This window comes from Scardinius erythrophthalmus, assembly GCF_964197995.2.
Source record: "Scardinius erythrophthalmus genome assembly, chromosome: 19".
In the NCBI taxonomy this organism is placed as follows: domain Eukaryota; kingdom Metazoa; phylum Chordata; class Actinopteri; order Cypriniformes; family Leuciscidae; genus Scardinius; species Scardinius erythrophthalmus.
Window position 1 is genome coordinate 28,385,060 of NC_138239.1, and position 17,182 is coordinate 28,402,241.

The window sequence follows — 17,182 nt, forward strand, 5'->3', positions numbered from 1 at the left end:
TACAGATTGTATCAAAGCAGCTTCACAGTATTAAATAAAATAGTACATCAGTGTATGTTTCTGGTGTAAAACATCCACGTTTGGTAATGCAGATCAATAGCACTGTTGAATCGATTAATCAAATTAAGTATCCCCAACTGAGCAAGCCAAAGGCAACAGTGGCAAGGAACCGAAAAACTCCATTAGGTGACCTAATGGAGAAAAAAAAAAACCTTGGGAGAACCCAGGCTCAGTCGGGGGCCAGTTCTCCTCTGGCGTTTATGAAGTAGAGACCGGATTTAACTGTAAGATTAAAATATTATATGAATGCCTGGCTGAAGAGATGCGTCTTTAATCTAGTTTTAAACTGGGAGAGCGAATCTGAGCAACGAACAGTATCAGGAAGGCTATTCCAGAGTTTTGGTGCTAAATGTGAAAATGCTCTCCCTCCTTTGGTGGATCTGGATATCCTAGGTATGACCAGAAGCCTCGAATTTAGTGATCTTAAAGAGCGCGATGGATTATAGGGCGATAGAAGATCCGTTAAATAAACTGGAGCTAAGCCGTTTAGGGCTTTATAAGTCAGTAGCAATACCTTGTAATTAATACGGAACTTTATAGGTAACCAATGTAGTGATGATAAAATTGGTGTTATATGGTCAAACTTTCTTGATCTAGTAAGAACTCTAGCGGCGGCATTTTGGACTAACTGTAGCTTGTTTATTGAGGATGCAGGACAACCAGCTAATAAAGCATTACAGTAATCTAGTCTCGAGGTCATGAATGCATGAACTAGCTTTTCTGCATCAGAAACAGATAGCATGTTACGTAATTTAGCAATATTTCTAAGGTGAAAAAAGGCTGTTTTTGTAACATATGAAATATGATTTTCAAAAGACAAGTTACAATCTAATATAACACCCAGGTCTTTTACTGTAGAGGATAAAGTAACAGGACACCCTACTATGTTAAAGTTGTATTGAAGGAGGTTTTGTGGGCGGTTTTTTGAACCGATAAGTATTACCTCTGTCTTATCTGGATTTAATAAAAGAAAATTGTGCGTCATCCAATCTTTTATATCTTTAACACACTCTGTCAATTTGGATAATTTAGCGTTTTCATCCGGCCGTGATGAAATATATAGTTGAGTGTCATCAGCATAACAATGGAAACTAATTCCATGTTTCCTTATAATATTTCCAAGTGGCAGCATATATATTGAGAATAATAGAGGGCCTAACACAGATCCTTGCGGCACTCCATAGTTTACTGGAGTTATGATCGATTTTTCTCCGTTTAAATAGACAAAATGGTAGCGGTCAGATAGGTATGATCTGAACCAGCTTAATGCTTGTCCTTGAACACCGGTATAGTTTTGTAGCCGATCTAAGAGTATTGTGTGATCTATAGTATCGAACGCAGCACTAAGATCAAGTAAAACTAGTATTGAGATACAGCCTTGGTCAGAAGCTAAGAGTAAATCATTTGTGATTTTAACGAGCGCAGTTTCAGTGCTATGATGCGGCCTGAACCCAGACTGAAACTTTTCATAGGTGTCATTTTCTTGCAAGAAAGAGCCCAGTTGGGCAGACACAACTTTTTCTAATATTTTGGACATAAAAGGAAGATTTGAAATGGGTCTATAATTTGCTAGGTTATTTGGGTCTAATTGTGGTTTCTTAATTAGTGGTTTTATAACTGCCAATTTAAATGTTCTTGGAACATGACCTAAAGATAAAGACGAGTTAATAATATTGAGGAGAGGCTCTTCCACTATAGGTAACACTTCTTTCAATAGTTTAGTTGGTATGGGATCTAATAAACATGTTGTTGTTTTAGAGGAAATGATAAATTTATTTAACTCTTTTTGTTCTATAGTTGTAAAGCACTGTAATTGTTCTTGCGGGGTGATAATCGAGGCTGAATTATAAGGCGCGATTGAAGATTGAACGTTTACAATTGTGGATCTGATGTTTTCTATTTTCTCAGTGAAAAAATTCATGAAATCATTACTACTAAACTGTAACGGAATATTTTGTTCAGGTGACGCTTGTTTATTTGTTAGTCTAGCCACGGTGTTAAATAAGAACCTAGGATTGTTTTGGTTATTTTCTATTAGTTTGCGGAGATGCTCAGCCCTGGCCGCTTTTAGGGCCTTTTTATAGCGTGACGTACTGTCTTTCCAAGCGATTCTAAAAACCTCTAAATTAGTTTGTTTCCATTTACGCTCTAAATTACGGGTTTCTCTCTTTAGAACACGAGTAGTATTGTTGTACCATGGTGCTTTAATTTTCTCTCTGACCTTTTTTAGTCTCATAGGTGCAACAATATCCCATTTTCCAGAGAGAACGGTGCTCATAGTGCTGGTTAGTTCGTCTAGTTCATCTGTTTGTTTAGGTTCAGGCAGCAGCTGAGACAGATCCGATAAGCAATTTGAAAAATTATCTATGGTGGATGGAAGGATTGTTCTGCCTAATCGATAACGCGGCGCAGCATGATATATTACCGGGGTACGTAATATGCAAGTTACCATGTAATGGTCAGTTACATCATCACTTTGCGGAATGATATCTATATCGGTTGGATCGGTTCCATGTGATATAATTAAATCGAGTGTATGATTAAAACGATGAGTCGGTCCGGTAACGTTTTGCTTAACCCCAAAGGAGTTTAATAAGTCTATAAACGCAGCCCCTAACGTATCATTTTGATTATCTACGTGTATGTTAAAATCTCCAACAATTAATATTTTATCGACATTGACCAATAGATCTGAGAGAAAATTTGCAAATTCTTTTAGGAAATCAGCGTAAGGCCCTGGTGGTCTATATACGGTAGCCAAGGCTAAAGATAATAGGAATGTTTTTCTATCATCTAAGAGCGTAACATTTAGTACAAGTACTTCAAATGAAATAAACTTATAACCCGTTTTCTGAGTAACATTGAGAATATCTCTATAGATAGTTGCAATACCGCCGCCACGACCAATCAGACGGGGCTCGTGCTTATAGGAGTATCCTGCTGGAGTAGACTCATTTAGACCGAAATAATCATTTGGTTTAAGCCAGGTTTCAGTAAGGCAAAGTACATCTATGCTATTATCTGTGACTATTTCATTTACAATAACTGCCTTAGGTGTGAGTGATCTAATGTTTAGAAGACCTAGCTTTAGAAATTGTTTTTGTTTACTAATAGCAACATTTTCTGTTTTAATAACAATTAGATTTTTCCTAGATCCTGCAGTAGATTTATTATTTGATCGCACTAAACGAGGAATAGACACAGTTTCTATGCAATGTTCTACACTAGTATTTATATCAGTTAATTTGGTGCAGCAGAGACTATGATTTGGACTTTTGGTTACTAGTCAAAAGGTATTTAACATTTTGGAGATGTTATCTGACAGAAGATCCGATCCGAATCTGTTTGGGTGTAAGCCATCAGCACGGTATAGCCTAGGACGCTCCCAAAACAGATTCCAATTATTTACAAAGAGCAGTTTCTGCTCATTGCACCATGACGTTAACCATTCATTTAGCGCGAATAATCTACTAAACTTGTCATGTCCTAGACGGTACGTGGGAAGCGGTCCTGACACAATGATCGTTATATCAGGCGATGTGCTGCGTACCGTATCGATCAGATTCCTGAAGTCTTTCTTCAGAACTTCCGTCTGGCGCAGCCTGATGTCGTTCACTCCCGCGTGCAATACCAAAGTTCCGACGCGCTCGTTATCGTTCAGAATCTCGGGAACGCGAGCAGCGATTTCAGAAACACGAGCACCAGGAAAGCAGTGACTGTGCACCTTATTTTTACCTGATGTAGCATGGACGTGCCGAACAATGGAATCACCGATGATCACAGCATCGCGTTCTGTTTCGCGAAGAGCGGAGAAGCGGTTTTGTGTGGATAACTCGAAAACCGGGAGGGTCGGAGAGGGTCTTGGTCTAGACCTGACTCGCGTCTTCCGCTGCGGAAATATCCAGGCTTCGTGGTGGCGTGTTGGAGCCGGAGTGAACGAGACCATGGCTGATCGCGACCTTGGCGCTCGGAACCGATGCCGAGTAACGCACGGAGTAGACGAGGTCGGAGTCAGCCGGTTAGTAACATTAATCTCTGATTTGTGAGCATCAGCGCGTGATGTTTCAAGAGCTAAACGCCGGTCTCTCAGCTCGGCCTGTCTCACTAAAAGGTCGTGGATCTGTTTCTCAACAGCTTCCAGCTCAGACTGTACCGCGTGCAGCTCAAATGTGTCCTCACCTGCACCAAAAGGTAGACTACTTGCATCTGATATATTCGCCATTTTAACAGATGGACAGTAAGTTAGCAACGACACTACCAGTGATGCTATCAATTAATACTAATTTCTGACAAGCGTCTTAGATATAATCCGTCTTTTAAGTGGTACGGGTGTAGAGTAGACGCACGATAGGTGAAAAATGTTTGTAAGTGAGTGTTGAGAAGACGCGTTCAGCCGTGATCCCCGGGAGTAACCTATAAGAGTATCCAGCGTAGAATCACTAACAGGCTTGAGACACGTCTGCTCAACAGTCCGCGTTGTAACTATGAGGTTTGAGCAGTAGTGCTTCTCAGTGAGGAAAAGTAGAAAATGTTTGTTGTAAGTAAGTTTAAAGAGTAAAATCAAGAATTATAAATCAAATCGATAGAGCTCCAAAGACAACAACGCGTTCAGACGCGACGCATGCGCATTCAAAAGCTATATTATCAGCATGAGCGCAACCTTTTACTTCTTTATTACTTTTAATAAATAAGAAATTATATTCTTCTTTATTTTATAGCATATGAGAATTAGTGATGGGAGAAACGAAGATTTTCAAAGCTTCGAATCGATTTTCCGATTTTGCTTGCCAAAATTATTCAGTTTCGAAGCGTTTGAAACGCACACGCTGGTGACCCCTGCTGGTCAAAACGGTGGAAATGCAACAAACACAAGCCAAACATGTACAAAAAAGCTTTTACAAACCCATTGTAAATGTTGTATTGAAAGTATATTAAATGCAATTAACTAATAGTATTAACTATTATGTTCATTTATCAATTTCCAATGCTCTAAACAGGCCAGTAAGAGACCAAATTAACTAGGCTACTATTAGCCTATTCCTTTTAAATGGCCCATTAAAACAATATTATTCAGGGTTTTTCCTGGCTCAAAATGAGGCGGAGGTGGTAAAATCGTAACACTAGGGGGGTCCGGGGGCATGCCCCCCCGGGAGAAAATTTTGTACATTTTAAAGATAAATTCCTTAATCTGGTGCACTTTGAGTCACTCGAATCTGTTGTTAAAAATGAATAATAATCCACCCGCCAACCACCCATATTCTTTGATTTAGATATCTGCATCTGATCATCACATTACAATTATTCAATTAAGCATGATAATATGGTAACATATCACACTGAAGTAGGCTGATTTAAAATTAACATTTATTTAAATTAAAAGTTCTTTTGGCAAAATTACATTTCCTTTATAGCCTAAACAGAGGCTTTACTCCCTTTAAACTTAAATTGTCAATGTTTCATTTTTGAAAACACTCTTATCGGAATAATTTTTTTTTTATTAGGGATGGGTATCATTAAAGTCCCCGTGAACCGGAAGTTGCAAACGACTTTTCTCCAGTGTTATGACGTATTTCCCAGTGAAACGGAATATTGAACAGAGGGCAGGGTTTTACTCTAGCGCTCCTCCTCTCCATCTCTGCTCATAGCAGACTAACGGTTTGAGGGGAGTGGTTACACGTTGCCCAAACCAATTCCTCAAACCTACGTCATCGGAGAAGGTCCTCCAATGCAGAGGGGAGGGGCATTTTCAGATTTTGATTAAAGATTACCATGGTAAAAAACATTTTTTTTTTAAATATTTTCTTGCACGGATTAATTGTTCACCACAAGACTAGTAATATGCGCTAACAAAGTAAATAGGGTCAATTTTGATTTCATGGGGACTTTAAGGTTTTAACGGTATTACTACTCTTACCGATACTCCTTATCGATCTGGTACTTTACGGTATTCTTATCGGTTCTTTTTGTTATATAAAAAAAGGAAAAAAAAATATTTAGAACATAATTAATATTGCTTTATATTTTGAAATGTAAATTAAATCTATAGCAAAAGAAAAAGCAATGCTTTAACAAAACAAATAAAACATGTAGGCTGTGTTATGCAGAAGGGTGCAGGCTTTTGTGTTTTATATATTTATATTAAGGACACCAAAAAGTACAAACACATGGTCAAACAAAAAAAAGTATACAATAAAACAAATATACAAATTATATACCCAGTGCTTTAATTTCAGTAATGTCTGACATTACTGTTCAAGAGTAATGTGGGCTAAAAAGACATCTAATAAAATCAGATTTAAAATAACACTGCATAGTTTATCATAGATAGATTAAAGCTTATAAAAGCCAAAAGAGCTGCGACTGATTTTCTCTTTGCCTTTTGTTGTTTGATTCACGTTAATGGAGCAATCGTCACCAGGATTATTAGACTGCTGCCTCTTTAAAGGAGAACTCCGGTCAATTTCAATCAGTGGATGTGAAAGATATGTATAAAAATGATGTTATTTAAGCCAGCGCAAATACCTGTTTACATCCTGTTTTTCGGTTGAAGTCCAAAGTAATCGATTGCCGAGTTCACACGCATAGGTTTAATTACCCATGATCACGGGCGTGAACTCGGCAATCGACTACTTTGGACTTCAACCGAAAAACAGGATGTAAACAGGTATTTGCGCTGGCTTAAATAACATGATTTTTATACATATCTTTCACATCTACTGCAGTCAGATCCACTCGTGTTCACTCAGAAGGAATCACTCACATTTTCTGTGCACTTGTAATGACACATCAAGGATGTTAAGAGCCTAAAAGCAGGTTTAGTACTTGCCCTATTGAAGTCAACAGGGTGCAAATTTTAAAAATAGAATAACTCGGTGTAGGCAACACCGATTTTTGTCGTTGTTCTCTGTATTGACAGCACTCAAAATGTACAATAAAATGAGCTCAATGTTAAAATTTACCGGAGTTCTCCTTTAAGACCAAATGCAGATCTAATCATTATTACGCCAGCGCCTCATATTTTCTCCCAACTATTTACGCCCATTTAAGACATAAACTGTATTTAAGTGAATAAACTGTTTAAGTGAATCTCCAAGATGGCCATTTTGACATATTTTTGTGTATATTTGATCGTTTAGATTAGAGCCCGACCGATATATCGGCAGGCCGATATTATCGGCCGATATTAGGCATTTTCAAAACTATCGGTATCGGCATTTATAACGGCCGATAAACGAATATTTCAAAAATAAAATAAAAACGGACGAAACACCCTTCAACCATGTTATGAGTGTTGGCGTTGTATAGTTTGTCCACCAGAGGGCACTCTACACCGTCCCTGTTGGCAACACTCGTGTATAACGCGCCACACATTCAGCAACCTGTTGATCCAGCCCGAGTCGGGCAGAGAGAACCGCGAGTGAGATCAGCGGTGAAGTGTGTTCATGGTGAGTTGGTCACGACTCACGAGACATACATTGCTTGAATAACAATTAAAAGAACATCCCTATCAGTTCTCTTAACTCAAATAAGGATGACAAAATTCGTGACTCATGTCCAGTTTTGCTGCGGTTAAATAAGCCGAGAGTGAAGCGGAACAACGCGACGTAGGCTATATTCACATTAGGGCTGCACGTTTTCAAGTTTTTCATTAACCGTTAACCGAGGCCCTTAGCGGTTAATACTCGGTTAATCATAGTGTGCGCGCCGCAACCCCCGAGATAGCCGTAATTTGCGGGTGGGACATGTCCCCACCACTATTTTCTAAGGTCGATATTGTCCCCACTACTTTTGAAACACCTCGCGGCACGAATACCAATACAAATAAACAAAACATCTCCAGTTAACTAGCAGAGTATTCAGTTCGTTCATTTTTTTTAGGCGAACTAGCGCTGAAATGTTTGTTTTTTAAATCAAGTGATCAAAGTGCTCGTTGCCGCTGCGATCGAGAAGGGTCTTGTAAAACGTGCTGAGGTATTAATTCGTGGCCACGAAACAATTCACCTGAATATTCACCAATTCACAAAAAAAAAAAAAAAAAGGAATAAAAAGCTGTACGAGAATAGTCGGCCTTCACTGAAGAGCTATCTTCACAGGTAAGAAAAACAGTTTAATAATTATTATTAATTCGTGGCCACGAAATAATTCACCTGAATATTCACCAATTCACAAAAAAAACAGGTCTTTAGCATTCACTAATTAATAGTATCAAACTGTTTTTGGCCACGTTGTAATTCGTTAAATCAAAATGAGGGAGGGAATTAGTTCAACGTGTCCACGATTTATTAAAACGAGGGAACAAATAAGTCGTCGTAACAACTAATAATTTAGATCAGTGGACAGGGCGCATAAGAACAGTGAGAGAGCCCCGGCCGCGCGCGCGCGCACTCTGACCGCCTTCAAACAACACGAGCGCTGTATTGCTCTCTTTCCTTTGCGCATATCAACACAATAGTAAAAGGTCGGAAGACCGATTGTGTTTTATAGATTAGTAGTTTGTTCATATAAAGTGTTTGATTAGCAAGTACATGTTTAGGAAATGCATAATAAAAATTGTATGGGTTAATGTAACGGTAAACGGACTCTGCGGGTAAAACTGTTGTGATGAAACTGCGCATGCGCGGGGTAAAACTGCTGGGGTAAAGCTGTGGCTCTGCGGCTTTGCAGACAGATATTATTGTGCTGCGATCAGTGGCGCGGATACTATGTTTGTTTCTGGCTCGCGCACAGCCTTCACTCTCGGACGCGCGCTTTCTTTGCCCGCTTCATATTAGAAAACTGGTCTAGCGGTCTCTGGTGGTGCAAAAATGTATTACAACTAACCGAGCAAAATGTTTCACTCGGTTACGCAATTTTTAACGGTTAATCGGTTAACCATGGACACCCCTAATTCACATAAAATGTTAACATTGCAGTTCACAAAAGTTCATAATGTGCATGTGCTTTAATGCTTTGTCGGTTAAACATTTAATTTTAAATACTGATGCGCTGTTCTAACGTGTGCGTTTCTCAGCGCGTACATGTGAAGCTCACATGCACTAAAAGCCTTTCTATCAGCGCCTGGATACTGGACTAAGTTATCTTTCGAGTATTATTGTGCTAATACTGTTAAATACACACAAGACTTACATAAACAAAGTCGGTTGTCTAAAGTAAAGGCAAAAATTGAGAGAAAATCTGCTTGTCAAATGCGTGTACATTAGACGTGTCGTGCTCAGCTCTTAAAGTGACAGTAGCAATTGTAAACACATTGCCGCTTGTCCTTAAAGGGATAGTTCACCCAATAATAAAAATGATCTCATTATTTACAGGCACTCTAATGTTGTTCCAACTGTATTAATTTCCTTCTAATATTTTTCTAATATTAATAGTTTGAAGAATGTGGGTAACCAAACAGTAGCTGGTCCCCATTGACTTCCAAAGGAAGTCACTGGGGTACATCAACTGTTTGGTTACCCACATTCATCCAAATAACTTATTTTCAACAGAAGAAAAAAACAACTTGAGAGAGTAAATTATGACAATTTGAATTTGTTGTCAATTTGAATGTGAAATTGTTGTTATTGTTCAAAGGACTAAATGTTTAGTCTTAAAAAAATCTTAAGTTTGTATTTTTATACATTTTATTTATCAGAACTTTAATATATTTTGATGTTCCTCTGTTCTGTTGTGACAATAAAAGAAACAAGTTTCTTTTTAAAATGCATTATCATATTATTTTAGTTAAAACTCATAAATAACTACAAATAACTAATGTTAGGGAAATTTGTTAATGTTTTGTTGCGCGTTTCTGGAAAAAAATAAAAAATAAATTTAAAACCAACAAATATTTGTACCGGTATCGGCCTTCAAAATCCTTTATCAGTCGGGCTCTAGTAGCCATCAAAAGTTTGTACACACCAATTGTAAAGTGTGTCCAAACTTACTGTACTATAATACACATAAATAATATTGCTACTGTATTATAATATACACATAAATAATATCGGCCGATATATCGGTATCTGGCTTTTTTTTAATCGGCATCGGCGCCCAAAAATCCATATCGGTCGGGCTCTAGTTTAGATCCGCACAAAGCCCAAAATATACGTTGCTTGTCTCGTTGCGTTACAACAATCACCGATCCTGCAGATTCTGACGTTACGTTCGGGTTTTAGGGAGAAGTGACAGCGCACCGCTGTGAAGGGAAGTTGCGCTAAACAGAATGAATGCGGCTTTAGTTTTTAATGGTTATAGGCTGCCTCAAATATCTTTTTTATAATCATTGGAAGCCACAATCTAAATCTAAAATAAAATTAGTTTAATATCAAAGATCTAAAGTGTAGCCCAGGGGTCACCAAACTTTTGTAATGGGGGGCCGGGGCCGGGTCAGCTATATCAAGTCAAGTCAAGTCAAGTTTATTTATATAGCGCTTTTCACAACACAGGTTGTATCAAAGCAGCTTCACAGTAATAAATTAGAACAATACATCAATGTTTGTTTCTAGTGGAACGTCTACGTTTGGTAATGCTGATCAATAGTATCGTTGATTGATTAATTCAATTAAATATCCCCAAATATCCCCAACTGAGCAAGCCAAAGGCAACAGTGGCAAGGAACCGAAAAACTCCATCAGGTGACCTAATGGAGAAAAAAAAAACCTTGGGAGAACCCGGGCTCAGTCGGGGGCCAGTTCTCCTCTGGCGTTTATGAACTAGAGGTCGGATTTAACTGTAGGATTAAAAGTATTATATGAATGCCTGGCTGAAGAGATGCGTCTTTAATCTAGTTTTAAACTGGGAGAGCGAGTCTGAGCAACGAACAGTATCCGGAAGACTATTCCAGAGTTTTGGTGCTAAATGTGAAAATGCTCTCCCTCCTTTGGTGGACCTAGATATCCTAGGTATGACCAAAAGCCTCGAATTTAGTGACCTTAAAGAGCGCGATGGATTATAGGGCGATAGAAGATCCGTTAAATAGACTGGAGCTAAGCCGTTTAGGGCTTTATAAGTCAGTAGCAATACCTTGTAATTAATACGGGACTTTATAGGTAACCAATGTAGAGATGATAAAATCGGTGTTATATGATCATATTTTCTTGATCTAGTTAGAACTCTAGCGGCGGCATTTTGGACTAACTGTAGCTTGTTTATTGAGGATGCAGGACAACCGGCTAATAACGCATTACAGTAATCTAGTCTCGAGGTCATGAATGCATGAACTAACTTTTCTGCATCAGAAACAGATAGCATATTACGTAGCTTAGCAATGTTTCTAAGGTGGAAAAAGGCTGTTCTTGTAACATATGAAATATGATTTTCAAAAGACAGGTTGCAGTCTAATATAACACCCAGGTCTTTTACTGTAGAGGATGAAGTAACAGGACATCCTACTATGTTAAAGTTGTATTGTGAGAGGTTTTGTGGGTGGTTTTTTGAACCGATAAGTAGTACCTCTGTCTTGTCTGGATTTAATAAAAGAAAATTATGCGTCATCCAATCTTTTATATCTTTAACACACTCTGTCAATTTGGATAATTTAGCGTTTTCATCTGGCCGTGATGAAATATAGATTTGAGTGTCATCAGCATAACAATGGAAACTAATTCCATGTTTCCTTATAATATTTCCAAGTGGCAGCATATATATTGAGAATAATAGAGGGCCTAACACAGATCCCTGCGGCACTCCATAGTTTACTGGAGTTATGATAGATTTTTCTCCATTTAAATAAACAAAATGGTAGCGGTCAGATAAATACGATCTAAACCAGCTTAATGCTTGTCCTTGAACACCAGTATAATTTTGTAGTCGATCTAAGAGTATTGTATGATCTATAGTATCGAACGCAGCACTAAGATCAAGTAAAACTAATATTGAGATACAGCCTTGGTCAGAAGCTAAAAGTAAATCATTTGTGATTTTAACGAGCGCAGTTTCAGTGCTATGATGCGGCCTGAACCCAGACTGAAACTTTTCATAGGTGTCATTTTCTTGTAAGAAAGAGCCCAGTTGAGCGGACACAACTTTTTCTAGTATTTTAGACATAAAAGGTAGATTTGAAATGGGTCTATAATTTACTAGATTATTCGGATCTAATTGTGGTTTCTTAATGAGAGGTTTTATAACTGCCAGTTTAAATGTTTTTGGAACATAACCTAAAGATAAAGACGAGTTAATAATATTGAGGAGAGGCTCTTCCACTACAGGTAACACTTCTTTCAATAGTTTAGTTGGTATAGGATCTAGTAAACATGTTGTTGTTTTAAATGAAGTAAAAAGTTTATTTAACTCTTTTTGTTCTATAGTTGTAAAGCACTGTAATTGTTCTTGCGGGGTTATAATTGAGGCTGAATTATAAGGCGCGATTGAGGATTGAACGTTTACAATTGTGGTTCTGATGTTTTCTATTTTCTCAGTGAAGAACTTCATGAAATCATTACTACTAAACTGTAATGGAATATTTTGTTCAGGAGACATCTGTTTATTTGTTAGTCTCGCCACTGTGTTAAATAAGAACTTAGGATTGTTATGGTTGTTTTCTATTAGTTTGCGTAGATGCTCAGCCCTGGCCGCTTTTAGGGCCTTTTTATAACGTGACATACTGTCTTTCCATGCGATTCTAAAGACCTCTAAGTTGGTTTGTTTCCATTTACGCTCTAAATTACGGGTTTCTCTCTTTAGAACACGCGTAGTATTGTTGTACCATGGTGCTTTACTTTTCTCTCTGACCTTTTTTAATCTAATGGGCGCAACAATATCCAATGATCCAGAGAGAATGGTGCTCATAGTGCTAGTTAATTCCTCAAGTTCATCTGTTTGTTTGGGTTCACTGAGCAGCTGAGACAGATCCGATAAGCTGTTTGAAAAATTATCTATGGTGGATGGAAGGATTGTTCTGCCTAATCGATAACGCGGCGCAGCATGATATATTACAGGAGTACGTAATATGCAAGTTACCATGTAATGGTCAGTGACATCGTCACTTTGTGGAATGATATCTATATCGGTTGGATCGGTTCCATGTGATATAATTAAATCGAGTGTATGATTAAATCGATGAGTCGGTCCGGTAATGTTTTGCTTGACCCCAAAGGAGTTTAATAAATCAGTAAACGCAGCCCCTAACGCATCATTTTGATTATCTACATGGATATTAAAGTCTCCAACAATTAATGCTTTATCGAAGTTAACTAATAGGTCTGAGAGAAAATCTGCAAACTCTTTTAGGAAATCAGCGTAAGGCCCAGGCGGTCTATATACGGTAGCCAAGGCTAGAGATAATAGGGATGTTTTTCGAACATCTAAGAGCGTAACATTTAGTACAAGTACTTCAAATGAAATAAACTTATAACCCGTTTTCTGAGTAACATTGAGAAAATCTCTATAGATTGTTGCAACACCGCCGCCACGACCATTCAGACGGGGCTCGTGCTTATAGGAGTATCCTGATGGAGTAGACTCATTTAAACCGAAATAATCATTTGGTTTAAGCCAGGTTTCAGTAAGGCAAAGTACATCGAAGCTATTATCTGTGACTATTTCATTTACAATAACTGCCTTAGGTGTGAGTGATCTAATGTTTAGAAGACCTAGCTTTAAAAATTGTTTTTGATTACCAATAGCAACATTTTCTGGTTTAATAACAATTAGATTTTTTCTAGATCCTGCAGTAGATTTATGATTTGATCTCACTAAACGAGGAATAGACACAGTTTCTATGCAATGTTCTAAACTATTTATATCAGTTAAATTGGTGCAGCAGAGACTATGATTTGGACTTTTGGTTACTAGTCAAAAGGTATTTAACATTTTGGAGATGTTATCTGACAGAAGATCCGATCCGAATCTGCTTGGGTGTAAGCCATCAGCACGGTAAAGCCTAGGACGCTCCCAAAACAGATTCCAATTATTTACAAAGAGAAGTTTCTGCTCATTGCACCATGACATTAACCATTCATTAAGCGCAAATAATCTACTAAACTTTTCATGACCTAGTCGGTACGTGGGAAGCGGTCCTGACACAATAATCGTTATATCAGGCGATGTGCTGCGTACCGTATCGATCAGATTCCTGAAGTCTTTCTTCAGAACTTCCGTCTGGCGCAGTCTGATGTCGGCCCCTCCCCCGTGCAGGACAACAGTTCCGACGCGCTCGTTCAAAATTTCGGGAACGTGAGCAGCGATTTCAGAAACACGAGCACCAGGAAAGCAGTGACTACGCACCTTACTTTTATTTAACGTAGCGTGTACGTGTCGAACGATGGAATCGCCGATGATCACAGCATCGCGTTCTGTTTCGCGAAGAGGGGAGAAGCGGTTTTGTGTGGATATCTCGAAAACCGGGAGGGTCGGAGAGAGTTTTCTTGGTCTAGACCTGGCTCGCGTCTTCCGCTGCGGAAAAATCCAGGCTTCGTGATGGCATGTTGGAGCCGGAGTGAACGAGACCATGGCTGATCGCGACCTCGACGCTCGGGACCGATGTTGAGGAACGCACGGAGTAGACGAGGTCGGAGTCATCGGGTTAGTAACGTTAGTCTCTGATTTGTGTGCCTCGGCACGTGATGTTTCAAGAGCTATCCGCCGGTCTATCAGCTCGGCTTTTCTTACTAAAAGGTCGTGGATCTGTTTCTCAACAGCTTCCAGCTCAGACTGCACCGCGTGCAGCTCAAATGTGTCCTCACCTGCACCAAAAGGTAGACTACTTACATTTGATATATTCGCCATTTTAACAGATGGACAGTAAGTTAAGTTAGCAACGACGCTACCAGTGGTGCTATCAATATTAATACTAATTTATGGCTTAAGTCTTGGATATAATCCGTCTTTTCAGTGGTATGGGTGTAGAGTAGACGCACGATAGGCGAAAAAATGTTTGTTTGTAAATGAGTGCGGAGAAGACGCGTTCAGCCGTGATCCACGGACGTAACCTATAAGAGTATCCAGCGTTGGATCACTAGGCTTGAGACGCGTCTGCTCAACAATCCGCGTTATAACTATGAGGTGAGGAAAAGTAGAAAATGTTCGTTGTAAGTGAGTTTAAAGAGAAATCAAGAATTATAAATCAATCGATGGAGCTCCAAAGACAACAACGCGCTCAGACGCGACGCATGCGCAGTAATTTATATAACATAGAATTGTATGACCCAGACCAAAATGACCACCAGCAGGCCTCATTGTGTAGTAGAGATTACTAGCCTGGCACAGCCATCCCCACTACTATATCCACACTACTACAGTATATCAACACTTGATTCCTGGCACATATTTGTTTATCTTTACTAGTGCAGGGTTTTTCCTGCATAGACAATTATGAGGCGGCCGCCTCCGTCAAATTTCGTGCCGCCTCCGCCTCTCGACAAAACTCGGACAGACAGTCACGTGCTCATACACTTTTTCCACTGTGACGGTTCTGGTGCGGTTCCCGCTTGTGTCCATAGTGCTGCACGGATCATAATCCGCGGGCCAAGTAATAACAACATTCCATTCAATCAAAGGTGGAAGACAGATAAATCATTATAATGTGTTGAGTGTAATAAAGACACGGAACTCCCATCATGGTAACTTACCTAATGTACGGACGGTAACAGCGCTGTTGAGGTTCGCGCCGTTATTTATAACATATTAATTATAATATATTAGTTATATAGGCTACACACGACCAGAGTTCCATTTTCCTGAATGCCATCACGATTGAAACCAAGATATTGATTTCATAACAGTTAAACAAATAGTTAAAATTAAGTTACTTACATTTTTAGACGCAATGACTGTTTTTGTTCTGTTTCAGCAGCGAAAATAGTTCCAAACAATAGAAACATAGAGCATCTCACAGCAACACGCATCTATGATTCATTACTGAATGATTCAGCATTTTGAACTAATCACTCGAGTCAAAGATTCAATTACCCATTATTAAACCGCCTCATTCTGAATAAATCAGCCGTTTGAACGAATCGTTTAAATGAATGACTCAATGACTCGCTCATTAAGACGGCCGCCTGCCGCCTCCTACTGGCGGTTTAGTTTCATAAAGTAGCATTCTTTTCAACATTCCTTAAAAAATATTTAAAACAATCTCATAATCTCATTTAATACAGTTATAATTTTTCAATGTAAATTATCTAATTTGATTGGTAACAGCCTAGTGTTTTTTTTTTAATTGAATGTATTGATAAAATGTAAGCATTTGAAATGAAATTTAGAGCATACATTAGGCCTAAATAAAATTAGGGGAAAATGCTCTTTATAAAAGGTACAAAAATTATTCCGATAAGAGTGTTTTCAAAAATGAAACATTGACAATTTAAGTTTAAAGGGAGTAAAGCTTCTGTTTAGGCTATAAAGGAAATGTAATTTTGCCAAAAGAACTTTTAATTTAAATAAATGTTAATTTTAAATCAGCCTACTTCAGTGTGATATGTTACCATATTATCATGCTTAATTGAATAATTGTAATGTGATGATCAGATGCAGATATCTAAATCAAAGAATATGGGTGGTTGGCAGGTGGATTATTATTCATTTTTAACAACAGATTCGAGTGACTCAAAGTGCACCAGATTAAGGAATTTATCTTTAAAATGTACAAAATTTTCTCCCGGGGGGGCATGCCCCCGGACCCCCCTAGTCTTACGATTTTACCACCTCCGCCTCATTTTCAGCCAGGAAAAACCCTGTAGTGGTTTGCAAAAGTTGTAATCGAGTCTTCACACTTTGTTTTATTTAAAGTTATTCTTCACAAATAATCGTTGGTCCACTGTTCTTTGAAAACTCTGCACTCTCTTTTAGGGGTGAAACGGTACACAGAAGTCACGGTTCGGTTCATACCTCGGTTCAGACATCACGGTTGGGTACAATGAAGGGAAAAGCAAAACAAAAATGCAGAAGGCTTGTGCATGTCTCAGGCTGGACCACCAAAAGAAAAATAAATGTCTTAACCCCCTGAGGTCGACGGTATCGCCGGCGATACCAGCTCGCTTTTTTTCAGTTCAGTTCAAAAGAAATTAATTTTGCTCTGTGGACTTTGATATTACAAGCAAGTTTCATACATCAATCGATTCTGTTAAATGTGTATTATTTTTGTGTATACTCACAATAAAAACAAAGTGTTGTGCTTTTTGCCAAATAAAGAAAAATAAACGTG

General features: G+C 38.5%; 1 protein-coding gene across 1 annotated transcript in view; it reads left to right on the forward strand.

The window, feature by feature from the left end:
* Window positions 1-17,182, forward strand: part of tdrd6b (tudor domain containing 6b) — a 48,911-nt gene that overhangs the window by 730 nt on the left and 30,999 nt on the right. The window lies entirely within an intron of this gene.